Here is a 7,310-nt window from a genome sequence, read left to right as displayed (position 1 = left end):
CTGTGTAGTCAGATAAAACACTTTGTGTTTTATTAAACTGTGTAGTCAGATAAAACACTTTGTGTTTTATTAATCTGTGTAGTCAGATAAAACACTTTGTGTTCCAATATTTTAAAATATATCAAGATTTGCTTTGAGACCTAAAATGTGATCTATTCTGGAGAATGAAGTACGCACAATTGAGTCGATTGTATATGACGGGGTTTAAAAAAATTCATGGGAAAATTTCATTATCTTTCCATTTTTCATGAACTTCCTGAAGTTCCCTCATACGTCTGTTAGGAGCCCTGATAGCATAGTGGTTACATTCGCTGTGAACTGCAAGGTCGGCAGTTTGAATCTATCAAACTGCAGGAGAAACATGATGCTTTCTGCCTCCCCACCCCGCAAAGATTTACAGCAGCAGAAACCCTGTTACAGGGTCACTATGAGTCGGAACCGACTCCAAAGCACACCACCTCCACCACCACTTGTCTGTTAACTCTACTTTGTTTATGACACTTCATTCAGATGAGCTTGTTCCTTGTAGGTCTTCTTTCTAGATGTTCTGTCCAGTATTCAAAGTGGTGGTCTTCAACTATGAGGGGCTTCAAAAAGTTTATAGAAAAATGGAACTAATTTTAACTGCTGTTACGTGGAGGGGATTGCAATCATTGTAATGAAGTAAAGTCTTTGATTTGCTGAATGTGAAACTGACACTCTTCTCTGTAAACCTTCAGTCAAATCACAATAAAAAGTTTTGAAAAAAGAAATGGAATGAACATATTTCTTCCCATGAATTTTTAAAGCCCTTTCGTATTATTGTAGGGGCTTAAAAACAATATGAGGGGGGCTTTAAAAAGTTCATGGGAAAAATATGTTTTAAGCTCCCTCATGTTACTGTGGAATTCTGGTGTGGCGCTGTAGAATCAGCACTAATCCACAAGGTAGGTTTGAACCACAAGGTCAGCAATTCAAACTCACCAGCCAGTCCTCACAAACCCTATCTAGGGTTGCTATGAGTCAGAATTGACTTGATGGCACTTAACAACAACAACATATTATTGTAGTTTCTGTCAATGTTTGCTGTATATATTTAGTCTCATGTTGTTGTGAAGTGCTGCTGAGTCGGTTCTGACCCATAGCGACCCTGTAATACCCTGTATGGGGTTTCCTGGGAGCAGCTGGTGAGCTTGAACTGCCGACCTTGTAGTTCAAATGGCTTTGCAGTCTGATGCATTAATGCACAGCATCAGACCAGGACTCCAGTCTCATGTTGAGAGGGTATATATTTATGATGGGTAAATCTCTTTTCTTTACTTTACAACAACAACATGAGACTAAATATGCAATGTCCATATTTATCTCATTTGACACATTTGGTTTTTAAAAGTCTAAAGTCAACTTTGGTATTAAGATTGCCACCCCAGCTTTGTTTTGGCTGTGATTTGCATGGAACATTTTTCCCTCGTCCTTGCACTTACAACCAATTTGTGTCCTTGGGTTTATGGTAGCTCTTGTAAACAGCATATAGTTGGATTCTTTATTTATTTAATCCATCCTGCCCCTCTCCACCATTTGACTGGAGCAGTTAGTCCATTTACAATCGCTGTACTTAGTGACTTACTTCTGCCGTTTTGTCACTTGAGCTTTCTTGTGAGTATAAGCTTTCTTTTTGTTCTTTACCATTGCTTGCTTTTGTGTTTTGTTGGTTTATTTTAGTGATCCATTTTGGTTCCCTTCTGCTTGCCTTTTGTTTATGTTTTATATAAATATATATATTTACATTTTAAAAACCAAAACCAAACCCACTACCATGAAGTCGGTTGTGGCTCATAGGGACCTATAGGACAGAATATGCCCCCATAGGATTTCCAGGTCTGTAAATCTTTATGGAATTAGACTGCCACAACTGTTTCCCTTAGAGCAGCTGGTGGATTTCAACCACCAATCTTTAGGTTAGCAGCTAAGCACTTTTAAGACTGTACCACTCCTCTCCATCTTCCTTTTGTTATCAGTAATAACATCTTAAAAAATAATCAAATTTTTCACGAACTTTTTGAGACTTCTTCATAAATTTCATGTAATCTGTCACATAATAGGGTAGAATACTTAGAATGGTCATAGTATTCGTGGTTGAGGTGTTTTCTTTTGGTTGTTGTTGTTAAGTGCCTTCTAATCGGTTCTGATTCATAGCAACCCTGTATAGGGTTTCTTAGGCTATAAATCTTGATGGGAGCAGAAAGGTACATCTTTCTTCCATGGTTAGCAGTCCAGTTCTTATTGTACAGAGCCACAGCACCCTTATATCTTACTGTGTTGCTGTTAGGTTCATGGAGTCGGTTCCAACTCATAGCAACCCTGTGGTGCATAACAGAACAAAGCGCTGCCCAGTTATGTGCCATCCTCACTGTTGTTGTGTTTGAGCCTGTTGTTGCTGCCACTGTGTCAGTACATTTTGTTGGGGGTCTTCCTCTGTTTCATTGATCTGCCACTTTGCCAACCATAATGTCCTTCTCCAGGGACTGTCCCTCCTAACAATTTGTCCAAAGTACGAAAGACAAAGTCTCGCCATTTTCCCATGGAGAATTCTGGCTGTACTTCTTTCGAGACAGATTTAGTTGTTTTTTCTGGTAGTCCATGGTACTTTTAATATTCTTCACCAACACTGTAATTTGAATTTATCAATTCTTCTATGGTCTTCTGTATTCATTGTACAGTTTTCAACACCCTATTTGAATTCATCAAGTTTTCTTTGGTCTTTCTTATTCATTGTAGTTTTCTACATGAATAGGAAACGACTGAGAATACCATCACTTGAGGTAGGCACACTTTAGTGCTCTTGAACACTTTGAAAAGGTATTTTGCAACAGATTTGCCTAATGTGGTATGTCATTTGATTTCTTGACTCCTTCTTCCATGAGCATTGATTGTGCATGCAAGCAAAATGAAATCTTTGACAACCTCAAAGTCTTTTCTCCATTTATCATGATCTTATTTATCTACTCTCCAGAGCAAGTTTCAGAGTCTCTTCTGGCATTCACTTTAGTCTTTTTTTGTTTTTTTCCTTGTCTTGTTAATGACCTTTTGCTTTCTTCACATATGATGTTCATGATGTCATCCCCACAGCTCTTGCGTCACTAGTGTCTATTGCAACAAATTTGTTCTTGAAATGGTCTCTAAATTCAGCTGGGATCTACTCAGGGTCATATTTTGGCTCTCATGAACTTAATTTTCTTTAGCTTCAGCCTGAACCTGCATATCAGCAGTTGATGGACTGCCCCATAGTTGGCCCCTACTCTTGTTTTGGCTGATGATACTGAGCTTCTCCATCAACTCTTCCCACATATGTACAGTCAGTTGGATTCCTGTGTACTCCATCTGATGAGGTCCATGTATATAGTCAGTGATTATTTTGTTGAAGGAAAGGTATTTGAAATGAGTAGTAAGTCATTGGTCTTGCAAAATTCTATCATGTGAGCTCCAGCATTGTTTCTATCACCAAGACTGTATTTTCTAACTACTGATCCTACCTCTTTGTTTCCTACTTCCACATTGCATTCACCAGTAATTATTAATGCATTCATTGGCTTGGAAATGAGTCTTCACATATGACTCTTAATTTCTTTCAGTACTTTAAATATATTTCGGTAATTCTAATGATCTTATCCTCTAATTCACTGATTCTTCTGCCTAATTAAAATCTTTCGAGTGCATTCCTAATTTCAGTCACTCAGCCTTTCAGTTTTAGTATCTTATTTTAGATCATTTGGATCTTGCCTTGTTTTTCTTTTTTAACCCTTTGTTTTCCTTTCATTATTTAATTATGTTGAATGTATTCCATTTTTTTCAGTATTTGACCATTCATAGATGTGTTTTCACTCCCTTTGCATGTTCATTTGGATAAGCCATTGTTCCTTTTTTCTATCATGTGAGTCTTGAGTTGGGCATTGAAATTTTCAAGGGTGTTGATGTTTTCTCCGGTACTTGGTGTTTTTGCTCACACTACTTTTTACAAGAAACCATTAGGTAGGTGTAGAGCCTTTGATTACCATTTCCTTTTCCTCTTTGTAATAATGACTTCTCCCTCTCTGGTTTAATTGGGATTGAAAAGTTTGATTTTGTTTCAGTTTTAGACGAATCGGGCTGCTAATCTCACAGTCAGCAGTTCGAAACTACCAGCTGTTTTGCGGAAGAAAGATGAGGCTTTCTGCTCCCGTAAAGATTTACAGATTCAGAAACCCTGTACATGGTTGCTATGAGTTGAAACCGACTCCACAGCACATAACAGCAAAAAACAGACCAGAGAACACACGGTGGTCAGTATGCCCACCAGGGAGTGGAGGCCTCTTTCAGGTTCTCCCTTCCTCTGTTTCTCATGCTTTTCATCAGAAAACTCAAACTCAGCACAACCCTTGGGCGGAGGGGGCGGTCGCTGAGTGTTGCCTTATGGTTTTGCCTAAGGTTCCCTTCCTCTGTTTGTGGGGGCTGCTTATGTCGGAGCTGACATTCAGGAGAAGCACAGGCAGATTCCTTCCATTTCAGGAGGAAGAGTTGCTAGCACTCCCCAGAAGGACCTCTAAGAGATCCGTCTTGGTTTCAGAGCCCCAGTCCCCCTGTGGTGGTTGGGGAGCCGTCTCTTAGGTGAGCCACCTAACTCCACTGTAGGAACCTTCTGTGGGCATTTCTATCAGTTCAGCAGGGCAGGGATAGTCCCACTCTGAACAGACCTCCAGGAGGGTCTGCCTGGTTGTATGAGAGCCTGCTCCATATGTAGTATAGTGGCTGTGGGTGTAGCTTTCACTAAAGATGCTTGCTTCACAGCATACAGCATCCTTGAGCAGCAGGCCTCAGCACCAACTCGAGGGGGACCAGATAGACTCAAACTGATATCCAGGGAGGTCTAGCCTGTCAAAGGCCTGAGCTACAGGTTATACAAGGAGGCAGGCAGAGCCTTGACTATGGAAGCAGGGCCCTTCTGTGGCAGTTTGCAGCAGAGTGGCAACCAACAACTGCCAAGTTGGGGGTGGGGGGTGGGGAGGCTGTCATGCAATGGTCAGATCCCCATGGAAGTCTATCTTGTTATCAGAGTCCGCTCTCCCCCAGCCCTCCCCAGTAGATTGTTGGCTGTGAATACAACCTCCACCCAAGACGACTTCCTAACACATAGCACCCTTAGTCAGTAGTCCTCAGCACCAACTGGAATTGGGGAGAGACTAACCCTAGTTGACCCCCAGGAGCCTTCTTGTTGGCTTAGGGTGCACAGGAAGACAGGTTAGAGCTGATTATGGAAACAGACACCACTGTAGGCCCGTTCTGTAGCAATTCACAGCAGGCTTGTAAGTGACCGCCTGGGTTCAGGAGGGTCTGTCATGCTCCAAGTGGGCCTCCTGGGATGTCTGCCTCATTGCTCTCAGAGCCCTTCCTGTAGTAGTTGGGCAAGACGCCTGCTTCTTAGCATATAGCAGACACAGTCAGCATCCTCAGCACCAAGCAAAACAGGGAACAGACAGACCTGGACTCCCCAAGAGCTCTGTTCTATTTGGTTTCACAGGCCTGAGGTATGGGCTATGCAGGGAGTCCATTCTACTGCACAGGTCTTCTGTAGCAATTCTCCGAGCAGACTTGCAGCTGGCAATGTCTGAGTAGAAGTACTGGCACACTTCAAATGGGCCCTCCAAGAAGCTCTGTCTTATTGCTACCAGACCCCCTGGACTATGGTGGCTGTGGGTGTATTCGCTGCTTCTTAGCACATAGCAGCCAGAGTCAGCAGTCCTCAGCACTGACTGAAAGAGATAGCAGACAGACCAAAACTAACTTGCCAGGGTCGCTTTCAGAGGCTTGAGCTGCTGGGGTGCCCAGGGAGGCTGATAAAGTTTTGACTATGAAAACAGACTCACTGCATAGGCCTTCTGAAGCAATTCACAGCAGGTTTGTAACTGACAAAGGTCTACTTGGGGGAGGTGCTGGCACACTCCAAACAGATCCCCGGGGAGGTCTGCATTGTTGATTTTAGAGCCTGTCTCTGTACCAGCGGATGCTACAATGGTTAGGGAAGCAGGCTCTTTTTCTGGGGCCACTACCCCAGTTTACAGCAGCTGGCAGCCTGTATGGCTGGGGAAGAAGCAATTTTCTTACTGTATGTAACTTGTTATTGATTTGTTGATTCTTGCCTGCCTGCAGTTCCCCACTGCTTTCCTTTGCTAAACACTGTTTCCTTGATTCTGTGGAAGACAGTCAGGACGAGAGTTTGTTTATGCCACCATCTTCTCAAAATTCAAAACTAAGCTTTTTAGTGCTTTTATTTCATATTAGATTGACATTTCTGATGTATTTCTAAAATAAGAATCATAAGATTATAGTTTAAAGAAAAAATTCAATCTGAGCAATTTCCTTGACAGATTAAACTGCCTAAGGCCAGGTATAGGTAGAAAGCTTTTCCCACAAAGGGCCAGAAGGTAACTACTGTAGGCTTTGCAGGCCATATGGTCTCTGTCCCAGCTGCTCAACTCTGCCACTCTTGTGGGAGAGCAGCTAGACTGTATGTAAATAAACAAGCATCGCAGTGTTCCGGTGAAACTTTATTTACAAAACCAGGCAGTGCGCTATATTTGTTGATTCCTGACCTTAGACAGTATTTATAGGGCAGTTCTAGTATTGTTGTGTATCAGAAGTACTGGTGTAGGCACTGTAGGGTAAGCATTTGACCACAAGGTTAGTTAGAACTGCAAGGTCGGTGGTTCAGACTCATGAACCACTCCTCTGAAACCCTATACAGAATTACTATGAGTCTCGCTATGGGTCGGCACCGACTCGATGACACTAACATCATCATTATTGTACTGTTAATTAGGACCACTGGTGGTGCAGTGGTTAAGTGCTGGGCTGCTAACTGAAAGGCTTGGTGATTCAAACCCCAGCAGCTCTGGGGGAGAACAGTTACAGCCTGGGAAACCCAGTGGGCAGTTCTACTATGTCCTGTGTGGTCACTGTGAGGCAGAGTCAACTTGATGGCCCACACACAGCACCATCGTAGTAGTAAAGGCTTGAAATGTCATACTTGGACATAATTTATCTTATATCTTCATTAATTCCAAATTATTCTATTGTAACCTGATTATAAATAAAATAGTACGTCTCCTATAATGTACTTACTTACAGGTTATCTTAAAGGAAAACGTTCTCACTAGGTTTTAGGTCTAAAGAGTTGTTAAGTGCCGTCGAGTCGGTTCCGCCCCATAGCAACCCTGTACAGGGTTTCCGAGGGTGTAAATCCTTACGGGAGTAGAAAGCCTCATCTTTCTCCCGTGGAGCAGCTGGTAGTTTCGAAC

At 42.3% G+C, this 7,310-nt stretch overlaps 1 protein-coding gene across 1 annotated transcript in view; it reads left to right on the top strand.

The window, feature by feature from the left end:
* GPSM2 (G-protein signaling modulator 2) overlaps positions 1 to 7,310 on the top strand; it is a 74,451-nt gene that overhangs the window by 66,541 nt on the left and 600 nt on the right. The window lies entirely within an intron of this gene.

Source organism: Chrysochloris asiatica, unplaced genomic scaffold (genome assembly GCF_000296735.1).
Source record: "Chrysochloris asiatica unplaced genomic scaffold, ChrAsi1.0 scaffold00085, whole genome shotgun sequence".
Lineage (NCBI taxonomy): Eukaryota > Metazoa > Chordata > Mammalia > Afrosoricida > Chrysochloridae > Chrysochloris > Chrysochloris asiatica.
This window is presented reverse-complemented; position numbering and strand designations above follow the sequence as displayed.